This window comes from Lissotriton helveticus, chromosome 2_1 (genome assembly GCF_964261635.1).
Source record: "Lissotriton helveticus chromosome 2_1, aLisHel1.1, whole genome shotgun sequence".
Classification (NCBI taxonomy): domain Eukaryota; kingdom Metazoa; phylum Chordata; class Amphibia; order Caudata; family Salamandridae; genus Lissotriton; species Lissotriton helveticus.
In genome coordinates this window covers 239,280,571-239,296,922 of record NC_136059.1, presented here as the reverse complement: position 1 = coordinate 239,296,922, position 16,352 = coordinate 239,280,571, and positions in this window count along the sequence as shown.

Here is a 16,352-nt window from a genome sequence, read left to right as displayed (position 1 = left end):
AAAATAATGTGAACTACACAAAAAAAGACATGTTTTTATTTAATCCAATGCCATTCCTGTACTAAATGATGTTTTAAACAACATATACAACAGAAACAATTGTTTCATGTAACCATGACTAGTACTGAACCTACTGGCTAGATGGCCCCATTGGCAGACTAGGCCACACATTGCAAATTTATTAAGAAACATGAAACAAATGTACTAAACTGTGCAACATTTTCCCATTATAAAAGATTAAAAATGAAATGAAAAAAAAACTGGGCCCCTTCTAAAAGTGCAGACCACAATAACTTTTAAAAATCTCACACTAAAAAACAACTTGAACGGTCCTTTGGAATAGAATATCAAATTGAAAATGTATTTTTGAGAAGATTTAGCTGCTTCTCGAGAAGACAATCTGCTCGAGGTGCAGCAGCGGTCGCTCGTCAGTGTCTTGAAAAAGGCGTTGTTACAGCTGAAATCCACGCTAGTGGCTGCTAAATCGTGTATGCACTCAATAGCAGCCGGCAAGTCTCATGGCACTTGACAGCACATGTCAAAACAAGTCTCGTACATACCACTGGAAATAAAGATTTTCCCATGCGATGGATAGCGGAATTTAGTGGGAACTCCGCACTATACCCGGAGCGCGGAATTCCAAAATGCGCCAAACTCTGCGAGAGGAGTGAATTTTTCAGCCCACTTCTAATTAAAACCCATTTGTTTATTGTTATGGGAAGATGAGCCAATCGCCAGAGCTCAGCAGACTGGCAATAAACTGTCTAGTAGCAAGTGTGCCTGCTGACCATGTGTTCAGTGCAACTGGCACTGTTGTCACAGTCAGAAGGACCAGTCTTTCACCTCACAATGTGGAGATATTCATCATTATTAAAATTAAGCAACACTTAATACAACAAGATTACACTGTTACTGAAACAGCACAGGAGGAGGATGAGGGTGATTGGCCAGATTCAAGTGTATTAGCTGAGCAAGGTCTGGGTGAGCCAGCTGGGTTTGAGGATGAACTCTACTTTCCTAATTGAGTAGGACACAACCTAACTTTCACATCATTGTTGAACTGCTTCGAAAATGGATATAGCTAGAGGAACATTACATATTTGGTGTTTGACTTATGTAACACCACCATTTATTCACATGTATGGACTGGATGCAGTTGGACAAGTGTGCACGGAAAAAGCCTCCCCATCTGCTTGAAGAACATGAATGCAATGCCTCTCATCCCTATCCATCTTTTTTTATTCCCTAGCGGGCCGCCCCACTAAAGAGCATTATTTTACAAGACTGCCATTGTTTGTTGCTTACGTGGGAAATGAGGATATACAGTACACACATCTGTACTACCCATGCCTGGAACAGATAACGTATTGCACCAATGAGTAATATATATTTAGTGAGTGTGAGCCATGATGATTAATGTGGTAGCAGAAAGTGAAGGTATTGTACGACTAATTTGTAAACTTGATTTCAAGGATTTGCAATGTTTGGGGCCTGATGGGTGATTGTACTTGAATGTGATTGGCACTTTTACACTTGCTAGATTTACTTACATGGTCCACTCCTTGCTGTATGCTTTCTTTTGGGGGGCTGGGTCTTGGTAGAAAAGACCAGTCAGTTTAGTTAACAAATCTATACAAAGTGCTAAAATGATTCTCCTGTTCTTGTTCATCAACAGCAGTGCACCTCAGGTCTGTCCCTCTCAATCTCATTTGGGTTAGGACTGAGTCGGGACTCAGAGTCAGGACTTGGGCGGGACTACCTCAACATCCAGAAGAAGGAAGTTCTGAACAATGCCTATCTACTTCAAAGGGAAACAAACATAACTCAAAGAGGCCTACTCCGCCCTGTGGACTGGAGAGAGGTGCATTGATTTCTGAAATGCTGAGTAGTGTGCTGGCTCAAATGTCAAACTCATCTAATTAAGTGGATGTGGTCAAGGACTGTAACTGAAGATAGACATGTCACATGCTACACTCACTTGGCTAATTGTCATGACCGTTGTGAGATTGATCAACCAGGTACATGTAGCTACTTGTCTGGGATTGGTTGTCAAATTGTACTCACTTCTCAGTTAACCACATGAGTAATAATTGCAGCAGCCTGTGCATTTGTTCTCTTCTTGGTCCTCATGAAGCTTACCTTCCCCTTGACAATATAGACATTTACTGTATTGCCATCCACAGGCCTTCTCTTCTTCTGCATGAAAGCTCCATAAAACTCCTGCTTACCTAACCAGACCGGTTCAACCCTGCACCCAAAACAGACATTCTGAGAAAAATGCAGCTGCACCACCCAATTTGGCATGTATATACAGTATGTTTTCCTTTCTTAACAATCATCATTTTTAGGACTATGTGGGTCCTTACACTCATGCATTCACCGATGTACTACCTTTGCTCTCATTCAATCATCCAGGCACTATTCTTTTATTCATCACACCCACATTTATGCAAGCAATCAGTTTCACTACACACAATTTTTCCATTTTTAACCAGCATAGCTGGTTTCATAAAAACCTTTTTTTAAAACGATTTTGAGTTTTGTTTTGTATTTTCTAACAATTGTTTTTTTTTTTTTGTTGACTTTTTCAAACTGAAAAAAAATGGAGAAGTCCAACAATAGTGATTCTAAAAAACAAAGAACCACAAGGTTCAAACACAAAAAAATAAAGAACACTTATGTGTTTTTAACAAATTAATGATGGCATCAATGGAAAGTTCACCGACAGAGGAAGTTGTCAAACACTTCCTGCAGTGTATTCCTGCATCAGTGAGTTCAAGGATGATTCGGGGTTGAGGAGTTGTTAGAACAGATCCAGCTTATGTCGAAGGTTGACTTCCATCATCTGCTGCAGCTTGCTCTCTCTTCTCCTGAGCCATCACTTCATGCGTGAGACAAACACGGTGTGTTGTCTCCAGATATTTGTGCATTGATGATGTGCCACAAGAATATTTTGTTTTGGAACCTCTGGAGAGGACTTTGTGGCAGATGATGTTATTGACTTTTTTAGCATTTACTTTTTTCACCCTTAAGAATGATGAAAAAGGCCAACACAATACTCTCCTTTCTTTTCTTCTCCGGCTCTTCAATTTCTTCTACCTGCTCAAGCTGCTCTTCTTGAGGATGTGGAGATGCCATATTGAAAAATGTGTAAGTCAAAACACCAAAAATATAAAAAGTTTGAGTAAAGCCTACAGAAACACAGTCTACACATGCAGACACACCCAAAATAAGAGGAAAGGAACAAGATTTGGATCCATCCTCTAGCTATCTTTCCATGTCACATGGAGTCACATAGGGGTCATGTACCCATCGCGTATATGTTGTGCACCTGTAAAATGTAGTAAATTTAATACAAAAGTATAAATTGCTATTATGAAATTGTGTTTGAAACTATTTTAATGGAAAGTCTTTTAGCAAAACAGATATTTAAACTTGCAACATTGATATTTCACACTTTTTAAATTACACCTACGCGATCCCAGAAATATGTGCTGGCAGGGTACACAGCTCCTACGCTATTGGTACGTGATGGTGCCGCGAACATAAAAATGAGTTCTAAACATCTTAACATTTTTTACAACTAAGCTAATACTAATTCATGAAAAAAATATAATAATTTGTTCTAAATATGTATTTTAGACTGATATTTGTATAAGGGATCCACACACCTACCAAGTAGGTGTGCAATCAGTGCACAACCTTTATTTGTAAACCAAAAAAATTAGAACAAAACATATTTTACACTATTAAAAGCAATCATGCAAATTGTAATTTAGCAAAAAACTGTAAATAAATTATCCTAAACAATGATATCCAAATGTTCTTTTTCGGTTTATAATTCTGTCATAAAATATCACACTGTGAAACAATGTAACAATTGAACAATATTAAAATTTTGTAAAAATTGAAATTATTCAAATAAATAACACTATAAATCTTTAATCAACTTTGTTATATATATTTTTTAAGAATAAATAGAAAATCATACAAAAAAGAAAGATAGTTACAAACATATTTTAATAAATACAATTGTTTCAAAAACCTTAGAAATTAACTGAAAAAAACTGAGGTTTCAGGGACGTTATAGTTATGAATTGGCATTTAGAAAACCTTAGAAATTCACTGAAAAAACGTAGGATTCAGGGACATTATAGTTAGTAATTGGCATTTAAAAAACCTTAGAAATTCACAGACAAAAGCACAGGTTTCAGGGACATTATAGTTAGGAGTTAGCATTTAAAAAAAACATAGGAATTCACTCAAAAAAACTGAGTTTTCAGGGACTTTATAGTTAGGAATTAGCATTTAAAAAACTTGGATATTCAGCGAAAAAAACCATAGGTTTCAGGTATGTAATAGTTAGGATGACATTTCACTCGTATAAAACCAGAGAGATTCAGATGTAATAGTTAAATGTAAATAAATGTAAATGTACATGTATTTATATAGCGCAAATCGCCGACACGGTATCTAAGCGCTTGCTTAGGGAACCCGTCCTGGTATTCCCCTGTGAGAAACCCCGGCAGGGTGTCCACAAGGTGAAAGCCAGGCATCCCACCGCGAGGGGCCGTAGTGGAGATTAAGCAAGCTATTGCCCAGAGTCGCAGAGTGTGACCCCGTGAGTCGAGTAGGCATCGGAGCGAGAATTATTGAGTCCGTGGAATTTTTGGAGCCCGAGACCCGCCGAGGCGGGGAATCGAACCCTGGTCCACGGTTGATCTCAGCTTCCGGGTCTGCCGCCTCTAACCACTGAGCCACGCTTCTCCCATATAGTAGTTAGCTGAGCTTACTATAACTCACGCCCCTGCAATGCACTGCTGATGATGTCACATATAACATTGCTCATGACATGGTCCATGATATGACTGATGACATCACTGATGACATCTCAAATAACATTACTGATGACTTCACTGATGACATCATCCAGTGACAAAGGGTTTCTAAAAAGTTTAAGAATGTTATATATATACGCCAAGCTGTATTGAAGAATGAGTGGATGTATGAGTGTCTGAATGGATAATTTAGTGGGTGCATGACTGACTGTATAAATGAGTGATGAAACATGTCTTAGTGAATACGTGGGTATATGATTAATCTATGTGAATGTCTGTATCAGTCAGTCAGTTGCTGTGAAAGTGGCTACATTAGTTGGTGAGTACCTACACGAGTCTCTATGTGGGTTAATGATTGGTTGTCCGAGTATCTGTATGGGTGCCAGAGTGTCTGTGTGGGTGAATAGGGGGGTATGACTCTCGACATGGATATGGAAGTGGCTGATTCACTGGGTGCATGGGTTCCTGAGTACATCTGCAAGGGGTTGTATGGGGGTGTGAGTGTCATATGGCTGTGTTCGTGAGAGAATGGATGGATATCTTAATAGGATATGTGTGAGCAGGTACATATGTGAAAGGCAGTATATGAGAGTGTTGGAGAAGGTAAGTGACTGTATGTGATAGTGAATGATTGTGAGAGTGGCTGTATGGATGAGTGTGTGCTTGTGTCAGTAATTGTATAAGAGAGTACATTTGTGTTAGTATGTGTAAGAATAAGGTAGATGGTGTGTGTATATCTGTATAGGTGAATGGCAGTGTGATTAACTCTTTGGGTGAGTGACTAGGTCTATGAGAAACTCTATGGGTGAGTGGCAGTGTGTGAGTGTCTGTATGGGTGTATGAGTGCATATATCAGTGGCTGTATTGATGAGTGACTGCGTGTATGAGTGACTGTGTGGGTAAGTGAGTGGATTTGTGTATAGACCTATGAATCAGTGAGTGGGTATGTACTAACTGTTATTAGTGTTCCTACAGTTTCGAGAATGGTAGTCTGTATTTTAGAGTGGGTGTAGGAAAGGGGGAAAAACCTTTACAAAGCAGTCATTACAACGCACTACCTTTACAATGCAGTCATTACATCGCAACATCCTTTACATCGCATGTCACTACAATGTATGTCATTATGACACATGTCACTACAATGCAGGCATTACATTGCAAGTCAAGTCAAGTCAAATATAACTTTATTCTGTTAGATTAAAACCATCAAAGTGCATGACATAGAGCATTAAAATGCAAACAGTACATTAATACATAGTTCTTACACCGTGACAATATATTTAAGACACCATATTAGTTAGACACTCCTACTCATGTCCTCGGGAGCTAAATAAATATATAATATATAAATCTTAAATAATCAAGACTAGGCTATTTACATAGGAATTTGTTAAAAAATACTTAACAATAAATAGGTAACCTCATCAAAATGCATGACATAGAGCATTAAAATTTAAACAGTACATTAATACATAGTTCTTTGCAGTGACAATATATTTAATAAACCATATATGTTAGACACTCCTACTCAGGTCCTCGGGAAATAAATAAATATATAATATATATCTTAAATAATCAAGACTAGGCTATTTACATAGTAATTTGTTAAAAAATACATAATAATAAATAAGTAACCTCATTTAAAACACAGTCCACTCTACGGTTCCATGAGCCTATTCCTACACCTTATTGCAACCCCAAGACACACAACAGGTGATGCCAGCATTTGCAAATACGCCAGCTCTGGCCTAACTTGTTCAAAATGTTGGCCTTTTAGGAGGGGAATGATACATTTACTACGTTAAGATACATAAAAGTTGCCCTATGATGAAGTGTGGAATACATGAAACGCGTCGGTTGGACTAGATACTGTGATGCACGGTGGCTGGTCCTCGTTGTACCCCTCAGCAATAAATGGTGGCATATCAACTATCCTGTTGTGGGCTCTCTGTTACAGGCAACTTGTGTGTCTGGACATTAGACTGCCTGCCTGAGCCGTGGAGCAAGCCCCTGTGTTGTGAAACACCCCTGCCACGACACCAATCGACGTCACCGCATATGGAACAGAATGTCGTTTCTGGGGGAAGATAATGTGCAGTGGGGACGTAAGCTGTGTTTCACCCCCCAGTTGGGATCATTATTGAATATTTGGGGTCTACAACACAACTGCTCATTGCAGCGGGAGGTAGGCACTACAAGACTATTAGGCCACAGTCGTGGCAACGCCCACTGAGGCGGGTCGAGAATATGAAGACGGTGCCATGAAAATGCTGTGTTGTTAGCCCTGTGAAGTCCGTTGCCCTTTGATGAAGTGTGGAAGACACGAAACGCGTCAGCTGGACTAGATGCTGTGAGGCATGGCGGCTGGTCCTCGTTGTACCCCTCAGCAATGGTGGCATATCAACTATCCTGTTGTGGGCACTCTGTTACAGGCAACTTGTGTGTTTGGATATATGTAAATATGTATATATTACCTACTGGCGGTCGCCAGTAGGTATATATAGTTAGGATTTTTTCTCGATGAGATTTTTGAAAATTCTATGTCTAATAACTTTGGCGTTTGTGGACGGAATTGGCTGAAATTTTCAGGAAAATGGAACATTTTGTTTCTGAGCAGCCCCTGAAAATTTGGGGGGGTTCGTCAAGGGGGGGCCGAGACAAAAGGGGGGTCCCAAAACGCGTTTTTCCCATGTTAATTTCCATAGGGCGGTTGGCCTCACTTTTAGCCCGAACGGCTGAATGGATTTGCATGAAACTTGGCAAAATTGTAGGGACTGGTAGCCCGATGTGTCTTTGCTAGGTCTCAATATATGTGCTCCAGTGGATTTTGAGAAATTAACGTTCAAAAAAATATATATATCTGTAAGCGCGCTCTGGGCAGCGCCCCGGTTCGCGTACCTGACGCGTAACGGAACTTCGCGAAGCGAAGCTGATTGGCTCTCCGGTGTCTGTCAACATTCTAAACAGTCCGGAGCGGCCGCCATCTTGTCTCTTGGTAGGATCGAGAGACAAGAGGAGGCCAAAACAAAGGGGGAAATGACCATAAGGGGGCATAGTAGATCCTTCCTGACCCCCTAGGTTTGATGTGGAGGCTTTAAAAGGGCCCCGCGGGGCAAAAAAATAATAATTTTTTTTGTTTTTTTGCGTGGGTAGCGCCCGGTACGCGCACCGGGAAGCGGTCCGGGGAGCGTACTATAAGGAAAAAAGAATGATAGACTATGATATTTTGAAATATTGTATGTTTATTGATTGTTCTTTTTGTTGTTTTTTTTTTTTTATTTAAGTAGCAGTATTAATGATTATTAAATATAAATGTATTTTTGGAATTGTGCACAGTATACTATAAGTCTGACTTTACATTATAATCAATTTGGTACTAGTTTATGAATTACATATAAAAATGATTAAAGACTCAAACAATTTTTTAATATTAAATATAATTTTATTTTTCTGATTCTTTTTCAAAATTTAATAGAACGTCTAACATTTGACTGTCCGATATGTCCTCTTGTTGAGTGAACATAACTTCCCACATTTGACCGTCATCATAATGAAGTAAATAATCCACAGATTCTACACATTGTAGAAGTTCATGGTCTCGTGATTCATCCATGAATTCCAAGTCAATGGGTTCAATTATTTCCTCATTATTCATGTCTAGGACAATTTCAAAGGAAACGTTCTGTTCTCCTTGCATTTTTGTGCTGAAATTTGAATAAAAAATAAATATATCAGTAGAGATAGGGCACTGTTGGGTTTAAGTTCAGACAGGTACTTTTGAAGCATGAAGTAGTACTATTAAAAAGTGCCTGTGAGAAAGCCTATGTAAATTCATAATAATACCACAGAAACCTAAATCAATCCATAATTATAATAAACAAGCCTTTCTCAATGTCTAACTCTTACAGAGGGATAGTATATAACTATCTGAAAATGTTTTCAAATTTATAAAATAATATCTTACCTTTTAAAAACAAGTTTAAGTTGTGAGTAAAAATGATCTTGCAATGTGGTTCAGGAAGTAGTAGTCAAAATGGCTGTGTTTCTCTCTCTTTTTTTTATATATATTCAGGTACATAACCAATCAAATGTCAGGTAAAAAAAGTAGAAAATGAAAGTAACATTTTAATTGGTTGTCAATTCCAACACTTCAGATGTGTTTTGTGAAGTAATTTACCTCAGGGTATTTAGAGAGGTCTACAGGCTAAATGGCTAAATGGAATTCCAACCAAATGTGTGAAAATGGTAGGGATTGGTATGTAGTATGAGCTAATCTATATTTGGTGAAAGTGTCTCCAGGGTTTCTTCTGTAAATTACTTTCCCACCTTTTTTAATGGAGCGCTTCCCGGTGAGCGCCCCGGTACGCGAACCGGCAGCGTTACGGGAGTCCACCATTTTGTGTTTCGGTCGAATTAAGATACAAGATGGAGGGCAAATAATGTTCAGAATGGGTAGAAGGGGGCACGGTAGACGTATTTTGACCCCCTAGGTTTTCTGAGGGTGGCTGAGGAGGCCCATATATGTGAAAAAAAATCATTTTTTAAAAACATTTCGCGCGGTTAGCTTCCGGTTCGCGTACCGGGTAGCGCTCCGAGGAGCGTACTTTGTTGAAAATTAGTGAAAAAAGTTAGAGTAAAATAATAATTGTGAGTGATCAGATGTAGGGTAGCTCTGAGAAGAGCTTTTGGGTTTATGGTACATTTAGGTACTTATAAGTAGGTACCAATGCACAGTTTTAAATTCAGAATGAAAATTCTGTTCCCTTCATCTGAGAAGTGAACTCCATCTCCTCTGTAGATATCTTGCATGTAGTAACGTAAGTTATTGTTGTAGATGGAGCCCATTCCATGGTCTCTCATGTAAGCTGAAACAGATTTGTTTACATGCTTCCTCGATTTCTCAATTTGTGGACAAAATTGGTTCGACCACCTCCATTTCTGTCTTTGGCATATATTTGAATATACCAAGGCAGTTTGAGGAAAAAGTGCCATCAATTGCTCAAAGGTGTCCTTTAAAAGCATTTCCAGACCTACCCCAGTCAAAGTGCCCAAGTCATTTCCTCCACAGTGCACAATTAACAGGTCAGGTTTAGGCAAATGCATAAAGGTTTTCACCAATGGTATCAATTGGTGACATTTTAATCCTCTGTGGCCAAACCACTTAATTTCCACATCTTGTAAATTGAGGTTAGGTAAATTTCTGTTATCAGCATACCTCTGAGCCCAGTAGATGTAACTATGTCCAACAATCCAGACAGAAAACATGGTGAGAGAAGGTTCTGCTGCAGTCAGATGAAGTGTGGCAATGAAATGGCAGTTGAAAAAATAAGAGTTTAAAATGAAAAAAACTGTGGAGTTTCTGTGTTAATGAAGCAGTAGCAGTGATTGGTGGATTTTGATTGCTGAAAACAGAAAGTTAGGGTGCATGGATGAGTTCTTTGAAAGATGTAATTTGAATGGTCAAGAAAAAATCATTTTATGAAAGATTGCACTGGATACGCAGGTGTACTGAGAGTTCAGAGTTCAATTGAAACATTGTTGTGTGAACTTGCAAACATGAGAGGTCTTTCAGGAGGTGGTTGCTATGCAAAAAAGGCAGAAAGGGCAGAGGGGGGAAGGGTGTTGATTTGAAAAAAGTGAGGGAAGAGTTTTGATTGGGTGACATGAGAGATATGTGTGATGAATTACAGCTTTTCTGTGCTTTTTATAGCTGCAGACTCTGGAGTGCATACCTTTTGCTCTGCTAAAGACAATTTGGTGTGTTTCTGAGACTGTTTTGAAACTCATAAAGTATTTGCTAAGGTGAGAAAAGATTCATTTAATTTAGATAGAGAATAGTATGGTTTAGGGAGAACATTATGAAGAAAGTTGTGTATTTAAAATGTTGCTTTGTGTCAAGTGTTTTACAAATAGATTTTGTTTCTTTGTGTTACATAGCCATGTTAAAAGTGACGCAAAAATAGTGCAAGGGTCTTACAAAAATGCTTTCATGTGTCTTAGGGTATTTTAACTCACTTCCTCATGAATGTAGGTATATAATTGATTTAGATGTTGTGTTTAAAAACGATTTAAGAAAACAATTAGGTTTCTGGATATGTACTGCTAGAGATTCATAGGTTGCTTGGGGCATATTTATAAGGCCTTTGAGTCTCTCTGATGTTATTTTTCACATTTTAATTTAAGACCTTTCTCTGTGGTGCAAGGTCCTTGTAAATATGCCCCCATCTGTGCTTGGCAAATTTAGATTTTAATTCTTTGACTAACATAGCCATGTTAAAAGTGACCCAAAAATGTTGCAAGGGCCTTAAAAAAAATGCTTTCATGTGTCTTAGGCCATTTTAAGTCATTTCCCCTTGAATGTAGGTATATAATTGATTTAGATGATGTGTTTAAAAACGATTTATGAAAACAATTAGGATTCTTGATATGTACTGCTAGACCTTCATAGGTTGCTTGGGGCATATTTATAAGGCCTTTGTGTCTCTCTGATGTTATTTTTCCCATTTTAATTTAAGACCTCTCCCTGTGGTGCAAGGTCCTTGTAAATACGCCCCCATCTGTGCTTGGCAAATTTAGATCTTGATTATTTGACTTACATAGCCATGTTAAAAGTGATCTAAAAATGGAGCAAGGGCTTAAAAAAAACGCTTTCATGTGTCTTAGGGCATTTTAAAACTGTATGAGCGGGGGCTGCACTCTAAGTGTTCCAACATTATGCAAGTTAAACCAGTGCGTGTGCTGTGTTAGGATTAGTGCCTGCACACTTTAAATATAGACTGTATATGGCCTGGTGCCGAAAGGCCACCAGGACTCCAAACACGCACGACAAAATTATTGAATACTCCTTTTGTCAAGCTGTAGTATATTTTATCTAGTATACTTCATCACAAAGAATTCATATCATTTCAATCATCATATATTTTTGTATAGTAAATCACGAACAATCATGAAAATTCATATGTGCATCAAAACATTATTATTAAATCAATAAATCATAGAATATATCCAAAACATTGCAATAACACCCAATGCATTTCTGGGCCATGCCCCTTCGTCAGGGGTCTAGTAATTGCTGTTTTGTGTGTTGCCACTATTGTAAATAGTGTGCGTTATCTTCTGCCTGCAATGTTGTGTATTTGTCTAAATGCGTCCAATCTGTGGGGTATGCGTTAGTTCTAAACCCCAGTCAATCGCTCTTGTGTCAAGGTTGCCTGCGGGATGAGGAGTGTGACCGGTCCCGCTCTACGTCTTGGGGCAAACACGTCCGTTCGGCTGCTGATCAAAGTATTCGCAAGGAAGAGCTCGCGCCTCCGCGTTTCGTTTAGGGCATTTTAAGTCACTTCCCGATGAATGTAGGTATATAATTGATTTAGATGATGTGTTTAAAAATGATTTTTTAAATCAATTAGGGTTCTTGATATGTAATGCTAGAGCTTCATAGGTTGCTTGGGGCATATTTATAAGGCCTTTGAGTCTCTCTGATGTTATTTTTCCCATTTTAATTTAAGACCTTTCCCTGTGGTGCAAGGTCCTTGTAAATACGCCCCCATGTGTGCTTGGCAAATTTAGATTTTGATTATTTGACTTACATAGCCATGTTCCATACAGTTCTCACCTTCTGCGTAGTCTTTGATATGCTAGACTCCATCTGCACTATGAGATACCTAAGCAAAGGAAACACAGGTGATGTGATTGTGAAATGAGGAAAAGAAACTCCACATTTTTCAATTACATCACCTGTGTTTTCTAAGTTTACGAATGACATTGTGCAGATGAGGTTTAGGTCTGTCCACGGACACAGAAGAGGTCTGGCCTTTGTTCAAGAGTGAAGTGGACATGACTTACTTCATTGGTAGGCTTTCACATGTATTATCTCCTCTGTACTCTTCAACAAGCGTAAATTTCATCTGCAACCCTAAGTAGGCCTCACCTTAAACAAACCTCTGGATAGGCCACACCTTATCGTCATCCTGAATCAATCATTTAAAATGTTAGGGACAGATTTATGATAGGTGTATGACTCTTTTGCGTCACTGTGCGTCACTTTTGTGACGCAGCGGCGGTGCAAAAGATTTGCTATGTGGCGACATATTTACAACTTGATGCATCTAGGCAGATGTGTCATGCTGTAAAGTCCCATGCCACATGAAACCGATGCAGCAGTGATGCAAAAGATGCACCATGTTGCAAGACAGGCCTCATTTCATCTCCAACAAGATAAGAAGCTGAATCTTCTGTAAATGTCAAAATTTTTGTATACACTGCTCAACTTATGTGTACTCTTTGATATGCTACAGTCCATCTGCACTGTGAGATACCTAAGCAAAGGAAACATAGGTGATGTGATTGTGAAATGAGGAAAAGAAACTCCACATTTTTCAATTACATCACCTGTGTTTCCTAAGTTTACGAATGACATTGTGCAGATGAGGTTTAGGTCTGTCCACGGACACAGAAGAGGTCTGGCCTTTGTTCAAGAGTGAAGTGGACATGACTTACATCATTGGTAGGCTTTCACATGTATTATCTCCTCTGTACTCTTCAACAAGCGTAAATTTCATCTGCAACCCTGAGTAGGCCTCACCTTAAACAAACCTCTGGATAGGCCACACCTTATCGTCATCCTGAATCAATCATTTAAAATGTTAGGGACAGATTTATGATAGGTGTATGCCTCTTTTGCGTCACTGTGCGTCACTTTTGTGACGCAGCGGCGGTGCAAAAGATTTGCTATGTGGCGACATATTTACAACTTGATGCATCTAGGCAGATGTGTCATGCTGTAAAGTCCCGTGCCACATGAAACCGATGCAGCAGTGATGCAAAAGATGCACCATGTTGCAAGACAGGCCTCATTTCATCTCCAACAAGATAAGAAGCTGAATCTTCTGTAAATGTCAAAATTGTTGTATACACTGCTCAACTTATGTGTACTCTTTGATATGCTAGAGTCCATCTGCACTATGAGATACCTAAGCAAAGGAAACACAGGTGATGTGATTGTGAAATGAGGAAAAGAAACTCCACATTTTTCAATTACATCACCTGTGTTTCCTAAGTTTACGAATGACATTGTGCAGATGAGGTTTAGGTCTGTCCACGGACACAGAAAAGGTCTGGCCTTTGTTCAAGAGTGAAGTGGATATGACTTACTTCATTGGTAGGCCTTCACATGTATTATCTCCTCTGTACTCTTCAACAAGCGTAAATTTCATCTGCAACCCTGAGTAGGCCTCACCTCAAACAAACCTCTGGATAGGCCACACTTTATCGTCATCTTGAATCAATCATTTAAAATGTTAGGGACAGATTTATGATAGGTGTATGCCACTTTTGCGTCACTGTGCGTCACTTTTGTGACGCAGCGGAGGTGCAAAAGATTTGCTATGTGGCGACATATTTACAACTTGATGCATCTAGGCAGATGTGTCATGCTGTAAAGTCCTGTGCCACATGAAACCTGCGTCAGTTTTCATATAGGTGTTTTGTTGCAGGGTATGCATTTATTTGCATGAAAGCCCTGTAAAACTAACACAGTGAAATTTAGAAGATTTCACTGAGTCAGCTTTATAGCATTGCTAAATCAAATCCTTACGCCTGTTTGAAACAGGCATAAGAAGTGATGCACCATGCAATGTGAGGCTTCCTCCTGTGCATTGCAGTAGACATGTCGCGCTTACGACGTGATTCCTGCAATGTGCTGTTTTTGCGGCACAGATGCGTGACGCATCTGTGCTGTTTTTGCTCAATGGTGCTCCACATTGTAAATGCGGCACACCATGGGTGGCAGAGCAGCGGTGCACATTAACTGGTGCATCCGTGGGGATGCGCCAGTTAACATAAATCTGCCCCTTTACATTTAAGTATGAGCAGGGGACACAGAGTCGGTGAGGCTTATCCAAGGTTAAGAAGAGATGAGTCCTGTTCACTGAAAACCTGGACATAGGCCTCACCTCCTCAGCATCGCTGGACATGGCTAAATAATAGCTGCAAAATGTTACTCTTGTTAAACAATTTTACTATTATAATCTCTGAGATTTGTCTCTTACTCTGCAACATCTCATTGTTGTTCTCTTTCTTTAAAGATAACGACAACATCAACCATGAGTGATAATGAGCAATCAGTTGATCTCGACCTTATCATTGAACTTGTAATTGAAACGTCAGTGGAAGTAGATCCCTTGGATGATTTAAATCCTGAGGATGATGAATAACATGATGAGGATGCCGATTTGTCAGAATTGTATGACATAGGGTGGGAAGCTGACCTGCTTGAGCCTATGGAACTATAAACATTTATTTTTAAAATTTACAATAAATGAAAAGTAAAAATGTAAACCGTTTCATTTAAAATTAAACACACCTTCAAAAACAGGTTATGTGTAGTGTCTTCAATAAAATATTAAAATATGCTCATAAAATTAGATCAGATTCACATATAAAACAGCACAGGTAAAATGTAGAAGCATTCCATTTCTTTTCTGCTATTTGTGTATTCTAAATTTACCAAATCACTAAAAATTATTCTATGTAAAAATGTCAAGTAGTGTGTTAAGTTTTTGATGACTGTTATTGATTTACTGTTTGGTAATAGTGGTTAATAACATTTTTTATTATATTTTACCACAGATTCAACTGCAGATCATTTCAAATTTAGAGAATGCCGTCTAAGGATAGAATCAGAAAGGCTACAAAACGTCAAAGACAGCAGGTTCATCAATTGTTGCAGCAGTCCTCTACAATAAAAAATCGTCAAGTCACCAAGAAAGCACCGGGTAAGACCACGAAATCATTCATAAGAAACATTTGTAAAAAAAAAAGTAGTACTACAGAAAATGTTTTAGTCCAGAAAAAGAGAAGCAATTTAAATGGAAAGGAAAGGCCAATCAAAAATGTTACTGCTAGAGCAAGAGATAACTCTGTGCATGATAGTAGAAGGAAACAACAGTTTAGGGACATTCGTAAACGAATGTTCCGCAACAGGATAATTGGCAATTTGTTAAAAAATATTAAGAAAGGTCAACAGAAAGTGGTTTTTTATAAGAGAAAAAAAAAAGTTGAGAAAGTTATTGATCAGGCATTTGAAATTAAACTAAAGTTATTTATTTTGATAATCAATAGAATTAGGAAGCTAAACAAGGCAATTTATGATTTCAAAAGAAATAGTAGATGGAAGAGAATTGTTAATCGTAGTAATTTTTGTGAAGTTTTTTCCGGAGAATGGATGCATAGTTCAAGTTGTGAGGCATTTTTTAATGAGGAGAGTTATTTCCAGGATAATGATGCATGCAGTTGACACCAGTGGTCGAGCTTATGAGGTGAAAGATGGTTGTCCAGTTGAAAAAGAAAAACTTGTGACAACAGAGACAGAAGAGGTGTTAGGTAATGAGGTTTTAGGAAGACGTCCTAAGGGTCCTGTGTACACCTGGAAGTGTAGTAGTATTTGCAGTGTACGACAGGATTCCATCAGTTTGCTTTGTGATTTTGTACGGACATTTAATAAGAAAAGTTTGA